Source organism: Sinohyriopsis cumingii, chromosome 15 (assembly GCF_028554795.1).
Source record: "Sinohyriopsis cumingii isolate HCF-2022 chromosome 15, ASM2855479v2, whole genome shotgun sequence".
Taxonomy (NCBI): domain Eukaryota; kingdom Metazoa; phylum Mollusca; class Bivalvia; order Unionida; family Unionidae; genus Sinohyriopsis; species Sinohyriopsis cumingii.
This window is the reverse complement of record NC_142975.1, coordinates 56,624,793-56,643,504: the sequence shown is the minus strand read 5'-3', so window position 1 is coordinate 56,643,504 and position 18,712 is coordinate 56,624,793. Positions and strand designations below refer to the sequence as shown.

Sequence of the window (18,712 nt, the reverse complement as noted above, 5' to 3'; positions counted from 1 at the left end):
CTTTATTTATTTCAACTGCTTGTGCACTGTGTACACCATGTATGATGTACAGAGGTCTTATTTCAACTGCTTGTGCACTGTGTACAACATGTGATGATGTACAGAGGTCTTATTTCAACTGCTTGTGCACTGTTTACACCATGTGATGATGTACAGAGGTCTTATTTCAACTGCTTGTGCACTGTTTACACCATGTGATGATGTACAGAGGTCTTTATTTATTTCAACTGCTTGTGCACTGTGTACACCATGTATGATGTACAGAGGTCTTATTTCAACTGCTTGTGCACTGTGTACAACATGTGATGATGTACAGGTCTTATTTCAACTGCTTGTGCACTGTTTACACCATGTGATGATGTACAGAGGTCTTTATTTATTTCAACTGCTTGTGCACTGTTTACACCATGTGATGATATACAGAGGTCTTTATTTCAACTGCTTGTACACTGTTTACACCATGTGATGATGTACAGGTCTTTATTTATTTCAACTGCTTGTGCACTGTTTACACCATGTGATGATATACAGAGGTCTTTATTTATTTCAACTGCTTGTGCACTGTTTACACCGTGTGATGATGTACAGAGGTCTTTATTTATTTCAACTGCTTGTACACTGTTTACACCATGTGATGATATACAGGTCTTTATTTATTTCAACTGCTTGTGCACTGTTTACACCGTGTGATGATGTACAGAGGTCTTTATTTATTTCAACTGCTTGTACACTGTTTACACCATGTGATGATGTATAGAGGTCTTTATTTATTTCAACTGCTTGTGCATTGTGTACACCATGTGATGATGTACAGAGGTCTTTATTTATTTCAACTGCTTGTGCACTGTTTACACCATGTGATGATGTACAGAGGTCTTTATTTATTTCAACTGCTTGTGCACTGTTTACACCATGTGATGCTGTACAGAGGTCTTTATTTATTTCAACTGCTTGTACACTGTTTACACCATGTGATGATATACAGGTCTTTATTTATTTCAACTGCTTGTGTACTGTTTACACCATGTGATGATGTACAGGTCTTTATTTATTTCTACTGCCTGCGCACTGTTTACACCATGTGATGATATACAGAGGTCTTTATTTATTTCAACTGCTTGTACACTGTTTACACCATGTGATGATATAGAGAGGTCTTTATTTATTTCAACTGCTTGTACACTGTTTACACCATGTGATGATGTACAGAGGTCTTTATTTATTTCAACTGCTTGTACACTGTTTACACCATGTGATGATGTACAGGTCTTTATTTATTTCAACTGCTTGTGTACTGTTTACACCATGTGATGATGTACAGAGGTCTTTATTTATTTCTACTGCCTGCGCACTGTTTACACCATGTGATGATATACAGAGGTCTTTATTTATTTCAACTGCTTGTACACTGTTTACACCATGTGATGATATACAGAGGTCTTTATTTATTTCAACTGCTTGTGCACTGTTTACACCATGTGATGATGTATAGAGGTCTTTATTTATTTCAACTGCTTGTGCACTGTTTACACCATGTGATGATGTACAGAGGTCTTTATTTATTTCAACTGCTTGTACACTGTTTACACCATGTGATGATGTACAGAGGTCTTTATTTATTTCAACTGCTTGTGCAATGTGTACACCATGTGATGATGTACAGGTCTTATTTCAACTGCTTGTGCACTGTGTACAACATGTGATGATGTACAGAGGTCTTTATTTATTTCAACTGCTTGTGCACTGTTTACACCATGTGATGATATACAGAGGTCTTTATTTATTTCAACTGCTTGTGCACTGTTTACACCATGTGATGATGTTTAGAGGTCTTTATTTATTTCAACTGCTTGTGCATTGTGTACACCATGTGATGATGTACAGAGGTCTTTATTTATTTCAACTGCTTGTGCAATGTGTACACCATGTGATGATGTACAGGTCTTATTTCAACTGCTTGTGCACTGTGTACAACATGTGATGATGTACAGAGGTCTTTATTTATTTCAACTGCTTGTGCACTGTGTACATGTATAATCAGTGAATAGGGTTTTACACTTCACTAAGTACATATTACTAAAGGGATTATCTTTCCAAACTTTAATTCTCTTTGCAGACAATAGTCTGGTTTTGTAAAATTTCTTTATTCTAACTCACCTGCCGATTACTGCTGATTTATCAAAGAAATTACAACCAACTGCATTATTTGAGAAGTGTTTATATTTCACAACGTGTATAGACAGACTGTCACTCAAGCTATTTGATGAACATTTTCTATTGTTATTACATGAATGTGAAAATCATAAATAACATGTACTGTATAACTGGACGTCTTATACTGGGTAGTTAAAGCTTTGTATGTTATTTATAAAATGTATTAAAGATGATAAAAAATAGAATGAATGTTTACTGTGCTGACATTTTTCTCCTAAACGAATGTATCAATTTCATCAAGTACAATAATAATACATGTAATAATAATAATAATAATAATATAAAAAAATATAATAATGATCTATTATTATTATTTTATTTTTATTATTATAATAAACTAAATGCTACAATGTGGTAAACATAAGGTTGTCCTTCAAAAAGCTAAAGGGGCCCCGAGTGGCCGAGTGGTCTAAAGCGCTCTCCGTTACGGATCACTGCCATCTCACCTCTGTTTGCATGGGTTCAAGTCTCAGATTCGGCCAATGTAGGTATGTGAGAAAGCTTGCCAGTAGCTTCTCGTGGGTCGGTGGTTCTTTCCGGGGATTTCCCGGGTTCTTCCTCCACCATTAATACTGGCCGCCATGTATAGCCTATTGTGTGCTGAAAAATGGTGTTAAACCCTACAACAACAACAACAAAAAGCTAAAAGCATGCTGAAGGTGCCCTCTGGCGATAATGATTACCATGCCTTTTACAGATTTTGTTGAAACGCAAAGCAATGTTATATTTCTTTTTTTTTGTGTACATTTAAAGCACAGCAGTTTCAATGCTGCATGAAAATAGTTTTGCGACAAGTAGAAATGGAGCCAGGGCCTTCTTTTCATTAAAATTTTAAACGCCAAATTTTGAAAGGTAATAAAGTATGCATTTTCTACCCTATGATTTTTCTGTACTTAAGACAATAAGATCATCATGCAGTACTGGCAAACCAGTCTACAAATAGGGTGATCATTCTGGTGTTATACCATACAGTCTTGTTTTCAGCTTTTATACCAGTCTTTTTTCAGCCAGACTTCCCCCTTTATAACATAATCATTTTTGCATGTGGAAATGAGTGTCTGGTATTTTTAAGTATTTTAAGTGGTTATGCTTGTGTGTGTGGGATGGAGGAGATGGGGAGAGAGATAAAACAGCTTTGGGAAAATAACACTGGACCAAGTTTCCAAAACAGGTCTATTTTGCAGCATAATTTGTACTCATGTGATCACTTCTTATATGGAATTAGGAATAATGGGTATTTATGCAAAGCAAAAACATATGCCAAAATCTTGTGTATCTGGCCTTATTCTAATTTTAACATTCATTTTGAGGTTTGTAACAGAGTTGAATTGCGAAATTACATCTGATCTTATTAACCTGCTTATACATGCAAAAGGCATGCATCTTCAGAAAAAGCTACGTTTGAAACCTCTTTCTAACACAATTTTCAAAATTTTAACTGATTTGCTTTGCCTGAAACAGTTTTGAATTGAGTGGGTCAGGTTTGTTAGTGCATGTTAAAACAAAAGATGAATTGCCAACATGGTGGAAGCAATTACATGTATTGACATCATTTTGACAGGCTCAAGAACATGGTACACAACAAAATTATATCAACTTTTAGACCAAAATAGGTAAACCATATAACTATTTCATAACTTTTCAATCACTAGATATGTAATTTTAACAAAACTGATAGCCAGCTTAAGAGTTATAAACTTATTTTGGCGGCTCCTTTGGTGATCACTAGCATCAATGTATAGAATTTAGAATACAAATTTAGCTCTTTGCATTTTGGGGATATGTTAAGTATTTTCTTAACTTTTAACTTACTCATGTATTTTCTGGCACAATGATACATGAAATTGTACAAATTAAGAGAACTGCACATTTAGATTCTTCGATTCTGCTGGATTAAAATTTTATTTCCAAGTAACCAAAGTGAGGTGAAATTTAATGTACTGGTGAAGATTTATTACAGACCCTTTTTACTTTATTTGTACACATGTACGATGTTATGTATATTTAATTTATGTTGTGTGCTTAACTTTTGTCCATGGTTGCAAATTGAAAACAACATGTTTACACAGATGACTTTGGAAGCAAGAGTTCAATATTATGAGTCTTGTTTAGAGCTAAAGCTGTGAAAATTTTAGTAAACATATACAGGGTACCAGTCAGTCTTAATGATCAGGTACAACATCAAATGGAAATTGTATTAAATGTGTACAAACCTGAACTGTTTTGTTGTTAGTTGATACTGGCACGAATGGCATGCAAAAGTGTATTTTTTCAGTGGTCAAAGTGTACAAGTTGGAGTGTATTTTGCAAGTGTTACGACTCTATGGTCAAAAACTCAGGAAACAGAAAAGAAGCAAAACCAACAAGTTCTTCGTAATAGACCCAACAAGACATCATACATTATTGATTTTGCAACAATTAAGAATATTCATGTGACCTCGCGCAAACAATGGAAAGTTGCAGAATTATTCTGGAAACATTGATATCCCATCAGTCACCAAGAAGCTATGCCACAGGCACCATTTTAAGTCTTATTATTAAGATTATTATTACTAAATGTCAACGCATACGTTTATTTATAAATCCTGTGTCATACTATACTCAGGTCACATAGGTCAGGCTGAACTAAAGATATTCTGTACACATTAGTCATGAATAAGAATTATAAAAATTAGATAAAATCCTGTACCAGGAAGATAGATATACATAAAACATGGCAGACCCATCTGAAAGAGTGGCTTGTCAGTGAGTCAGCATTGCATTGTGGAAAAATAAAAAAGCCCAACTTGTAGATAGGAAAATAGGAAAATTAACAATAAAACAGTGTAAAACATACTTGTATTATTGAGTGGAATACCCGGTAAGTCACAAATAAATTAAACAACTTACAATTTGTTCTAATTTAATTAACTAAAATCCACAATGCTTTACATTTTAAATCCAAGTATATGATAAATCCATGAATTCAATTATAGATCACATAGCGGTATAAAAATAGTTTAGAATGATTTGATTCACAATGTCCCATAATATGTTAATTCCATGAAAGTTAAGTATACATTTTTGAAAATTCACAGTAACCTATAAATGTCACTACTTAACGTCATCTGGTACAAGGTCCAAGAATTCATCTTCTATTAAATTGTCATGGTCTAGTCATCATAAATATTGTCTGACCCCCTTTTCTTGACCTTGCTGTCATATGCAGGTGCTTATGTAGAGACTGAGCTTGCGCTCTGTAAGTAACATTTTGATCATACAGTCTGTGAAATCTATTAAAGGTTGCAATTGAATACATGTCAAGTGTGTGGCAAGATCAAATAAATACCCTCTATTACCTGCCACTGAACAAATATCACTCGATACGGCTCAATCAAAGGGATGTCATGTTGGAAAACAAGCCAAGAGATTTAAGGTCAAACATTTTCAAGATGAGGCAGAATTCTACTTGGCACTGAAAAAGTACAAGTAATAAATTTGTGGCTCAATCAAAGGATTGGGCCCAAAAAATAACAGGCCTGTTGCTGGTCTTTTTCACCTAAAAAATATGCATGTTAAGTAGTGGTTTTCTTTGTTTTCTAACAAACTGTAGATATCTTGCAACTGTTTGTTAACTTTGTTATATAGAAGTTTACACGTACATACATAGAAATGTAAGTTGTCATACAAACTGCACAGGGCCTTAATTAAACAGTGTTTGACATGCATTTTAAAGTCGATTTCAGATATTCGTGTATTAATAAACATAGATCTCAGAAACGCTTAATTACGCATATTTGGGTGCCAATTTCTGATCTGGGACGTAGAAAATCGCTGAGGCAGGAGTCCTCCGTACGCATGTAATAGGCATGTGGCAAAATTCAAAGACTTGCCAGTCCTGCTTCAGCCACGTGCTTTGTGGGAAAATGTGTTGATCAATTAGCTGTGCTGATATTTACAATGACAGAATTCAGTGACTGAAAGACCCCTTGATGTACATACATGTTGCCATTGTAAGAGTACATCAAAAAGAACATGATGCAATAGCTGGGCGGCATATTCAAAGGCTTTGACTGGCGGCCAGGTGGGAAAATGTACTTATATTTACAGTGATTGAATTCAGAGTCAGAATAACACAGAGATGTACATGCGGTCATTTACAAAAGTACATCAAATAAACAACTTTAGCTTTCGTTATTGTGTTCATTTTCGAATGTATTGGAATAAGTAGTGCACATGACCTCAGAATCAAAACATGTTGAGACTTAGACAGAATGCCATTCGTAAATTTGGATAAGTATTTTGGGGTTAAACGGCAAACTTACGAAGATTGTAACAAGATTGAGAAGAGTGCTAAAGCTGTTAGAATTGATAGTTCGGATAAGACAGTAGCTTAGTGTTTGGAATAAGTCCTTACTTGGATTGACAAAATTCAGTATCACTCTGACGGACGAACAAGAGCTATTTTAGAGGTACACAGACTGACCATACTTTTTTTTTAAATGCCCCTCGCCTTAGCCTGGTTAGTTCTAGTGTTGTAGCGAAATGTATTCATCAAGATATCAGTAGCTAGGCCTAGTTTTGTTATCAGTTACGTTGACAAACAAGCTGTTGCCCATTCACAAGCATATGTTTTGATAGCTGACTGACCATAACCCTTTTCCGAGTAAAGTAGCAACTATCAATTTCCTGCATGATATCCTTTGATGATAAAACATAGACATGTGTTTTAAGATCAGAACTGGTGATCTGGATATGTGTTAGCTGCCTCTTGTACACTATTTCATCATAAAATTTGTTTGAAACTGTAAGTGAATCAGTAGGCCTAACCGGAAATAATGGCATACTTCGGTAAGTCTGGGATGTACCAGTTTATTAGATTGTCTGTTTTCGTAAATCACTGGGCAAATATTTTCAGAAAAATATACAAATCATTGAAAGCAAAGCCAAGGTATTTTTTTATTATTAAAGATTTAACTTTAAAATGCAAATTATGTAGGTCAGAAATGTATGGGACAATGCTATGTTTTGGAATTTGCGAGATACGCTTTAAGGTCTAAGCTGTTTTTTGACTTGACACGTATTTCCCAAAATACGGGAAAAAAACAGCAAATCAGATACTATTTACCATTGCCTAACATTACTACAAGGACGTAGACAAATAAATAACACATAAATTTGCAATCCTGTCAATGGACTTGTAATGAAGCTATATTAAAGTGAGTGATTACATTACGAAAACCTCTCATTCTAAAAATAGATGCACTCACGTCTGTGTTGATTCTGTAGGAAGGAAGGGACTGCAACTTTTGATGGTGGGACTTTTTTTAAAAACCAAAATGGGAGTCCTGGACTCCTAGTTTTAAAATCCTAGCGAGATCTCTGAATAAATGTCAACTATTAATATACATATATTAACATTTATAATAAACTCAAAACTGTTAGCATCGAGTTGCATTGTATTATGTACCAAAATCACAGGTGTGATCAACAATTAAAATGGCAAGTTCAACACAGCCAGTCTAGATTTAAGAATCCATCATGAGCAGGCAAGGGGTTAATTATGACTGTAATCATAATCGATTATAATATATTACAGTAAGAGCTGTAATTATAATCATTCATTTCAGAAGTTCTATGATCGCAACCATCCTTTATTGGCAGTGTAATCACGAAGTGTAATCATGATTACAAAGAAAATCACTGATTATATTCTTAATAATTGTAAAAATAATAATTTTCGATAAACCAAAGACCATGAATGTTGACTATTACAATTAGAGATGGGTAATTTTAGGTGGCCAATATACAAGCTAATTTTTCTAAAAATATACTGTGTCTTAATATTTTCAATGACCATTAGATAATTCAAAAATTCACATTCAATTAGCAACCTTTTCATCAGTATAATTTAGCAGTGAAGTAGGCTTCAAATAAATGCACTTTACATGGCTTCTGAGCAGAAGTCCAATTTAGATGATCATAAAAGCCAAGAACATTACTTGGCTTCTGAGCAGAATGCCAAGTTTATACAGACTAAGGTGAGAAGTTTAGAAGGCCCATATCAAAAGACCTGTTGTGTGATTCTTTGTCATTGTTCATTGTGATGTAAATTATTCAACATACTTTCTCATGTGTTCAACCACTTCAGGCTATTAAAGTTCCCAGGCAAGCCAAGACTTTTTGAAGCTGCCCAGAAAAGACACGCTCAACAAAATGTTTTCCTTGAATTACATCTGAGTGGTAGTCCTCTTCAGAAGATAATTGCAATGATAACGATTAATTAGTCACATTGGATTCATGCCTTTTTACTAAAGTTTAGCCTTCTTGAATGCTGGCCGACCTGAATAGGAAAAGATAGGAGTGTCATGGGGAAAATGAGGTACAACACAGAGATACACATCACAAGGAGAAACAGAAAATTCTTTGAGAATTTCATGCATATTTGACCTGGAAGCTCAGGTCACTGAAAGCCCTGTCAAGACTATTTGAATTGATTTGGAACATTCTATACTGCTGGACTTGTGATAGGACATTCTATACTGTTGGACTTGTGATAGGATATTTAGGATTATCTATATTTTAATTCACAATAATTTAAATGTCTCCTGAATTTTCATTTTGTACAGAAATAAATTGCTTGTTGATTTTACTTCAAATTGATAAAACAAATATCCCCAAATGTATAGGTTACTTATAAAAAAAAGTATTTCTCAAAATACCCTGAGCATAACTATCTTGAGTTTTGTCAGTGGCCAACCTACCAACAACCAATTTTTAAACACATATTAGTACCCCTACCTCCGTCAACTTGTTCAGGCTGACATTGTAGCTAGGGCCAAGGTGTACTAATTAGTACTTCTACCAAGATATGTCATACATAAAGTATTTCTTTGCACTCCCCTACTCCTTTTAGAAATATAAAGCATTAAGAAAAGCACAACGCTTAGTCATTTCATTCATCAAACTTATAATTTCAAACTAGATTCTCACCTTGGAGTCAGTCCCTTATATTATTATCTTGTTAACATTTCAGGATCTCCATACTCCACGCCCCGGCTTGCACCCTGGTGAGGACACTCCAGTCTTGCTACTGAGTGAGGAAACAACACAGAAGCTGACAGTTCATGGGTTATAAGTCCCACCCGATTGGCGTAGAGAAGGGGCGACATGGGTCAGCTTTGACGGTGGGAGGGATCATCGTGTCCAACTGGCCAACTACCGCCCACGTCAAGCCAGGCAGTCCCCGGTCAATAAGGTGTTGACCCGCCACTGTCTGCCTGCTCCAGTGGGTGTCTGGAGCTCAGCGTGTTGTTCAGAATGACAAGCAGACGGAAATTCCACACCAGACAAAAGAAACAAGAAACCAATAAAGAAGACACCAGTTCTTTGATTTGCAAGCTGGAATGTGTGCACCATGTGCATAGGCATCTCCAACGACCTCAGGGAAGTGGACGACACCAGAAAGATGGCCATCGTTGATAGAGAACTCACCAGACTAAATATCAGCATAGCTGCCCTCCAGGAAACCAGGCTCGCCTCTAGTGGCTCCCTCAGAGAGGAAAACTACACCTTCTTCTGGAAGGGTCGAGAACCCGAAGAGCCCCGCCAGCACAGAGTGGGCTTCGCCATCAAAAACAATCTCCTGGCATCAGTTGAACCTCCCACAGGGGGTACTGAGCGTCTCTTGTCCATCCGCCTCACCACTGCTGCAGGTCCTGTCAACATCATCAGTGTCTATGCCCCCACCCTCACGTCTTCAGAAGACACAAAGGATCAGTTCTATGGGCAGCTGGACAAACAGATCAAAGGATACTCCAAACATGAACCACTATTCCTCCTCGGCAACTTTAATGCCAGAGTAGGTGCAGACCACGAGTCATGGCCTACCTGCCTCAGATATCGTGGCACTGGAAAGACCAACGAAAATGGTCAAAAACTGCTGGAGCTATGCACCTACCATGGCCTGTGCGTCACAAACACCTTCTTCAAGTGTAAGCCACAACACAAAGTGTCACGCAAACACCCCAGGTCTCATCGCTGGCACCAACTCGACTTGGTCATCACCAGGCACTCTGCCCTTAACAGCGTCCTCTCCATCAGAACCTACCACAGTGCAGATTGCGACTCCGAACATGCCCTCGTGAGCAGCAGGGTGCGACTACAGCCACACACACTACACCGCTCTAAACCAAAAGGTCGCCCTTGCATAAACACTGTGCAGATGTCGGTCCCCTCCAAGGTGGAGGAGTATGTGTCCGCCCTGGACAAGGCTCTCCGGGACCTGCCAGAGCACGATGCTACAGCAAAGTGGAATGCCATGAAGGGTGCCATCTACAGCACAGCTATGTCCACGTTTGGCAAGAAGGAACGACCCAGCCATGACTGGTTCAACGCACACCTATCAAGGATGGAACCACTAATCAAGGAGAAACAAAAAGCCTTCATAGCTTACAAAAAATGCCCTAATGAATGGACGCTTGCTGCTCTCAGAAGTGCCAGAAGCAACACACCCAACGCATCGCTAGACAGTGCGCGAACGAATACTGGCAACAAATGTGTGAAGGGATCCAGCGCAGTGCCGAGTCCGGAAACATCCAAGGTATGTACAGTGGCATCAAGGAGGTGCTAGGCCCTACAATGAAAGGGGTCGCTCCCCTGAAATCTCTGATGGGGGAGAAGATCACAGACTGTGGGCAACAGATAGCTGGATGGGTGGAGCAATACTTAGAGCTATACTCCCAAGAAACGTCAGTCACTGATGCAGCCCTCAGCAGCATAAAGAATCTGCCCACCATGGAGGAGCTCGACAAAGTGCCAACCTTAGAGGAGCTCAGTAAAGCAATCAACTCCTTCCCAAACGACAAAGCACCAGGTAGTGACAGCATCCCGCCCGAAGCTATCAAAAGTGGGAAACCAACATTGCTTCAACCATTGCATGAGCTACTTTGCCTCTGCTGGGAAAAAGGAGCAGTCCCCAAAGACACGTGCGAAGCCACAATTGTGACCCTTTACAAAAACAAGGGCGACCGCAGTGACTGTAATAATTACAGAGGGATCTCGCTCCTGAGCATCGCTGGTAAAGTGTACGCCTGCATCATACTCAACAGGCTGCAGTTGCTGGCGGACCATGTGTACCTGGAGTCCTAGTGTGGCTTCAGAGCAGGCAGGTCGACGACAGACATGATCTTCTCCCAACAACAACTCCAAGAGAAGAGCAGAAAGCAAGGTCAACATATCTACATGATGTTCATCGACCTCACCAAGGCTTTTGACTTGGTCAGCAGGAAGGGCCTATTTGAACTTCTCAGTAAGATTGGTTGCCCCCCCAAAACTCCGCAGCATGATAATCTCTTTCCATGCAGATATGAAGGGAACAGTCCTGTATGATGGATCCTCCTCAACCTCCTTCCCAATTAACAGTGGTGTGAAGCAGGGCTGCGTGCTGGCGCCAACCCTTTTCGGGATCTTCTTTTCTCTGCTGATGTCCTACGCCTTTGACTCGTCCACTGATGGCATATATCAACACACCAGGTCTGATGGGAGGCTGTTCAACCTGGCACGACTGCGCTCAAAGACCAAAGTGAGAGCTGTGCTCATCAGGGAGATGCTTTTTGCAGATGACGCAGCTCTTGTGACCCACACTGAGGAAGCCCTCCAGATAGGGAGACCGTTTCGCTGATGCCTGCATGCAGTTGGTCTCACCATCAGCCTGGAAAAGACAAATGTCAGCGTGCAAGATACCACTATTGCCCCTTCCATCAAAATCGATGGTGTCACCCTGGAAGCAGTCAACATCTGTACCTACCTGGGCTCAACCATCAGCAATACTCTCTTGCTTGATATGGAGCTGGACAGAAGGCTTGGAAAGGTAAACACCATCATGGCAAGACTAACGAAGAGGGTGTGGGAAAACAACGCACTGACAGAGCACACCAAAGTCCAAGTCTATCAGGCCTGCGTTCTCAGCACCCTTCTATATGGAAGTGAGACCTGGGGTACCTACATGAGGCAAGGGCGCCGACTCAACTCCTTCCATATTCGGTGCCTAAAATGCATCCTGAAAATCAGCTAGCAAGACCGTGTCCCACACAGCAAGATCCTGCAGTGTGCAAGTACCCCCAGCATGTACTTACTGCTGAGCAAATGCCACCTTTGATGGCTGGGACACATCCGATGCATGGAGGATGGAAGGCTGCCAAAGGACATCCTATATGGACAGCTGGCCACTGGCATGAGTCGGCCGCCCCTCACTCCATTTCAAGGAAGTGTGCAAGAGGGACATGAAGGTATGCAACATTTCACCCGATGGCTGGGAAGTGCTGGCCAAGGACCAAGGCACCTGGAGACTGACAGTAAACAAGGGTATACCAGTCGCTGATGCGAGGAGAGGCCAGTTTGGTGGCGCTATACAGTTTCGCATTTTCCATAGGGTTAGGATTTTAAAGAAAAAGAATTTCCCTGGCTTTCTTCACTGGTTATACTGGCTATTTAAAAAAGACCTTGCATATCTTAGGTATAATTAAAAGAACCTTTAATTCCCTTTATTTTGGTGTATGATTGATGAGTGTACTATGGGTTATAGAGTATACAGCTTGGCCTTACTTCAAATATGCACCTTTAAAAAAAGTGCTAGCTCTACTTGGTCATTTTCACTTCCTGAACTTCAGAGGTAAATTCTAAAAAAAAAGAAGATAACTTTTTTTACATTATATATATTTGGTAATTCATTCATTGCACTTTCAGAAGCTGGTATTGTCTAGTCTGGCAAAATTCATTTTCTCTATTTTAATAGCTGCTATGTATAGTGTACTTTAGACTAATTCAGGCTGATTTTTTAACATAACGAAGCAGTCATTTTAGTTAGCAGTGTGCTTAAATCATGTAAAATTTCCAAAACTACAATATCCAAAGAAATATCAAACACATTACATTACTGTAGCATATAGGTATGCCAACATTCTCTCCAATGTGCATGTTTTAAATGCAAACTACTTCACCTTACATACGTCACTCTCTCTAAAGTACATATTAATTGGTGAGCACCCCCATAGCGGCAGAGAAACGTGAGAGAAAGAAGAACACAGCAGCAAACACAGTAACTCAGACTTCCCAGTATGTCTGCACCAACTGCAATAGGGACTGTCACTTGCGTATAGGCCTGCAGTCACAGCAGACGATGCCAACATCCCAGAGACAGACAACACCCCAAGGGTGCTATTCGCATGGTCTCTCGAGACTGAGTCGCCAATGATGATGATGATAGCATTTCAAAACAAATGAAAGTTGTCAATACTGAATAAACAATCAGACAGACTGTTCACTGTCCTTTTCTGGTTTCTAGAACAGTCCATTTCAGTTAAATTGTTGTATGCAACAATTATTTGCAAGTTTTAGTTTTAATATTTCTATTTAAATTTTTAAAAAGGAATGAAAAGGTGTACCAGTAAATCTTGTATACACATGTATAAATGGATGTATTTCCCAAAGGTAGGAGAATTTAGGAAATTAATCAGAGCTTATCAACAATAACAAAGTACATGACATTTGTTGTCTTAGTCCTACAATGTAAGATATGTTTTGATGCTACATCTTACTGCCTAAATAATGGCCACATGTAGCAATTTTGACTGACACTGGTATAAGCATGCAAATTTTCAAGAATATGTCAAGCACTTGGCAGCATATATTGAAGCATTTCCACAAAATAATGTCAGACTTTATTTACTCTGATGTCTCTTTTTGATTAAACTGAAATGCTCACACAAGCAAACGGACATATTTTCAAGTTCCAAAGACCTACATTTTAGCTGGTCAGAATGCAGTTGAAGCTGGGAATGCTAAAATTGGTTAAAAGGATGATAAACATCTTGACTGAAATGATGCTATCTAAATATTAGTATATTTTTTATTTGTTTCATTAAGGAAACATTCTTCAACCTAATCCCATTTCGGCATTACTGGCTTCCATCACATTCCAACCAGATGAATGGAACATGAAAATGTGTCCATTTGCTACTGTCAGATTTTGATTCCATCAGGATAAAGACAGCAAAAAAAGTATATTCAATTAGATTTAAATTTGTGGAAGTGGTGACTAACCACTCCAAGACTACCATAAGACTGTCCCAAAACACTCTCAACTACTCAGGATACATATATAGAATTAAATAAAGTAAAAAAAGTGATCAGGATAGTTATGCTTTGTATAATTATCAAGTAACATCAACAGAGTGTTTTCCCTTGTTGGCAACTGCCAAAGTAAAGATCCCAAGACTGTCCCAATACACTATCACATACCCACGATATATATATATATATATATATATATATATATATATATATATATATATATATATATATATATAATTAAATAAAGTCAAATAAGAAGTACATGTAATCAGTATAATTATGCATTGTATAATTATAGAGTAACATCAGGAGAGTCTTTTCCCTTGTGAATTTTATGACAATTACTGAATATGGGATACTGCAAAGGGCAACACTGTTAAATTAATATTTTAGGTTAAAAATGGACACTTGATAAATATTGAGTACAAAAATCAGAAGTACTGCCTTAAGAAAAGATGCAAGGTCAGGTATACTGTGTGTGAACTTCTCAAACCACAACCTGCTGAGAAAAGCACTGTCATCTTAAGCACGTTATACATGACGCTCAAAAGAGATCCAACTTTTTAGAAATGGGTTTCATACTTTGTAAATAATTTTGGTCAAACCTTCAGCAATATCGCTCTGTTTGAATAGCAAGGAATTCAACCAGAAACTTCGCAATCGCATGTGAAAACATTCATAAGAACAAGTCTAACAACCAAAAATCCAAAAATTTAAAAACCCATAGAAAAAAATGAACAAAATTTGAACAAGTAGCAACCAAGAGAAATCTTTCATTAATTAAAAAAAGATGACTCCATATCTGTGCATGTGATCTGAGAACAATATAAAATCAGAAGTATAATACCAGGAAAATAGACAAAACTAACTGCGCCAGAAACACCCTTACATACAAACTGTACTAACACAAGAAATTACATCTGCCATCAATTATCTGCTTCACTAAAGAACAAATAATTAACTGAAACACTTCTTGACAAACACAAAGAAACAAATGACTGATAGTAACTGAACATTTGGTTTGGAAAATTTTTATGACATAATGGTGTACAAAAATCTGAGAGTTGTGAGGAAAAATACAAATGACCATACTGTCTTTCTTGGTCCTGTACTAACAAAGATGCATCAATCATATAAAACGTACAAAGCATTCCTGGAACATGTGGCAACAGAACTTGATAGCAATGCGGAGACTAGCTATTGAAATGCAAATATCTGAGAATATGGAATTCACCACAGATGACAAGAAAGCTCAGACAAAGGCTATCAAACACGTTTCCTTCTGCAAGATAATATTTGTGCACAAAACATCTAAATGACAATGCAAAGTTTTACCAACAAAACAAGGTTGTTGTTGTTGTTGTTGTGGGGTTTAACGCCATTTTTCAGCACGATAGGCTATACATGGCGGCCAGTATTAATGGTGGAGGAAGAACCCGGAAAACCCTGGAAAGAACCACCGACCCACGAGAAGCTACTGGCAGGCTTTCTCACATGCCCACATTGGCTGAGTCTTAGACTCGAACCGCCGCAGACAGAGGTGAGATGGCAGTGATCCGTAACGAAGAGCGCTTTAGACCACTCGGCCACTCGGGGCCCCACAAAACAAGGTAGGAACTGCATAGGTCAAATGTGATACAGTCACGAGGTCTATGTTTGGTAGCGAAGGTAGTGTGGATGCCATTATTACACCTCTGCCTCGATAACTCGCATACAATGAAGTCCAAAAAACAAAGGCCACACTATATGTGAGGGACCTCAGAAAATAAGTTGTGCAATTTCTGCTGACAAAACGGGCCTGGGGGTGAGAAACCAGCTGTTTAATGGCTGAATACTTGTTTCATAATTGCTTTGAGAATAATTATCAATAAGAGATTTTTCTAACAAAGTTGTTCATTATTCTGTGTAAATTACATTTTTATTCAAGATGCTGAATATGTGAAAGATCATTAACATTACTGAAACTGGTTTCAATAACCTTCATGTGTACATGAAAACATTTGTGTATCATCACATCACTGAATGTTGTTGTTGATTAGTCTGGTTCCCTGCTTGTTATGTTAGAACAAAGTTTGAAGCAGGGAAGCAGATTAACAATTGATACACCATAAAACGATAATTACAAAAAAATCTAGCAACATTTATTTTGTGTAACAGTCGTCTACATCAACTAAATCTTTGTACTTTTCAGTAAGTAAAAAACTGATGCCATGATTTGATTGTAAGCAATACTGAAATTTCTTCTCATACTTCAAGATGTCTCTTACTACCAATTTAGGATTTTTCTGAAATTCACTTCTCCACAATGATCTGTATCTTTGAAACAAAGCTCTTTATTTCACTAAGTATTCATTTCGCTTGGCTGCCTTGCTATATAATATTTGAGCACATTTATGATTGAGTAGCTTAATTTAAGGCAGTCTAATTATATTAAGTACACAATAATATTTATAAGTGTTCAACTGATCAACTGAAATTAGTTCACCCAACATATTACCAGGACTGCAAGATCTTAAGCATGTATGACTGGCATGCCTTTCACCATTTCTTATGTTCCACATCCTTTATTTCATATAAGAGACAATTAATGTGACAATAGCAAGGAGGCCATTTTTTAACTCTGTACAACAATACAACAAATACTTCTGCAAGTCAGCTACCAAAACAAGACTGGCACTTAATTAGGTTCTCAGAGAAATGCTCATAGATATGGTTGTAGTTAGACACATTGTACGCTTGAATTCAAGAGGGTACACTGCATTTATGATTATTAAATTTAGACATAACTAAATGGTAGAACTAAAATATAAATGTCACTTGTTGAAGAACTTATTTAACTGGTTTTTATTTATTCAAGTACTACTTCCTGTAGGAGCAAGTGACCTTTTCATTGATTAAAATTTCATTGAATATCGTTATGCATGGTATTATATATGGTATACTAAGAATGTCATTTGGAAAGAAAATGTAAAACATAATTATGACTTCTTATTAACTGGTGACAATTTCATAATGTTTATTCAAATGTCCAGCCCCTATCTACCATTTCTGATGATAAAATGAGCGATATTTCAAGTTTCAGTTACCAATTGTGATCACCATTTTCCTCAAGTTCAACAAATTGGTGTCATGTTTTAAATGTCAAGTTTTGAAAAATGGGATCCATGCCTGACCCTGTGTTATAAGCAGGTTCGCGAATTATCAGAGCATGAGGTATTGAGGGAGTGGTGTACCATGGAGTCTGAAAGTAAGTCTTGGGATCCTTCCTTTGGTAATTACTGACATGGGAAAAAAATCTCCTGATATCATTCGATAATTATACAATGCATAATTATACTAATTACTTTTTTATTTGACTTTATTTAACTGTATATATGTATTATGGGTAAGTGAGTGTTTTGAGACAGCCTTGGCGTGTCTCAGTGTGTTTAGTCGGACCGCTCTCCCACGTAAATATGGCGATCGCGTTAAAGACCACCTGGCGACACGCACGCAAATATGGAGACCGTGTTGGAGACCACATAGCGACAATCACGTTACAAACTGTAAACTGATAAATGAAATGTCCAACTTGTATGCATTGTTTTTATATCCTTGATACTTTTCGTAACCTAATCGGGGAACGGGAAGTATACAAACAAAAGGGAGCGCAAGCCCCGCTCGTTACAAATAAAATTAAAAGTACCGGTCAATATATATATATAGGAGGCATCCAACTTATGTGGTTACTAACTTACAGGTAGAACCGCCACCCCCAACCCCACAGTCCTCTATCCATTGACCGTAACGAGCCCCTGTGGCGAAGTAGGGTATAGCTACCTTCATTACAAGCTGCAAAATGCCAGATTCGTTCATCTGATACAGACGGTCTATTTTGTTTCGCTTTGTTTAGAATGATCCCTAAAACTCTTTACATGTACAGAATGTGCATCACATGGTAGACATTTTGTTCTGCATTTGGCATACCTTTACCGTTTTCCTCCACAAGGTCATATAGACGAGTTATCGGATGTTGTAAAGCTTTCACTAGCAACCTAACTCAGGCACAAACAAGAATAAGATCGGCCCGTTCAAAAAGTACCAAACGAGGACGCAATAATAATGGCGTTTAACTCTGTCAGAACTGGGGTTAATATGTATGACATGCATAAAAATTAAAGATTTATTTTTATTGCATGGTTTGTTTTGAAGAGTACTTTTTTGAACGCATTGTTTTGTACATGAAGTGAATGTGCTGTTTGGTATAGGACAACAAAGTTATATTTTGGAAGCATGTACGATAACGTTTTACAATCGCATATAAAGAAGAGTATGACAGAAACAGAACTAATAGAAAAAACATTTAATTACAGGAGGGACAGGTAATTATTAGCTATGATGCTTCGCA

The 18,712-nt window shown here is 37.8% G+C and overlaps 1 protein-coding gene across 1 annotated transcript in view; it reads right to left on the bottom strand.

Annotated features, from left to right (window-relative positions):
• LOC149781844 (uncharacterized) overlaps positions 1–18,304 on the bottom strand; it is a 38,085-nt gene extending 19,781 nt beyond the window's left edge. The window contains exon 1 of the mRNA XM_089936032.1: positions 18,145–18,304. The gene's annotated coding sequence lies outside the window, so the exon portion shown is untranslated. The remainder of the gene's footprint in view (positions 1–18,144) is intronic.
• Positions 18,305–18,712: the final 408 nt, after the last annotated feature.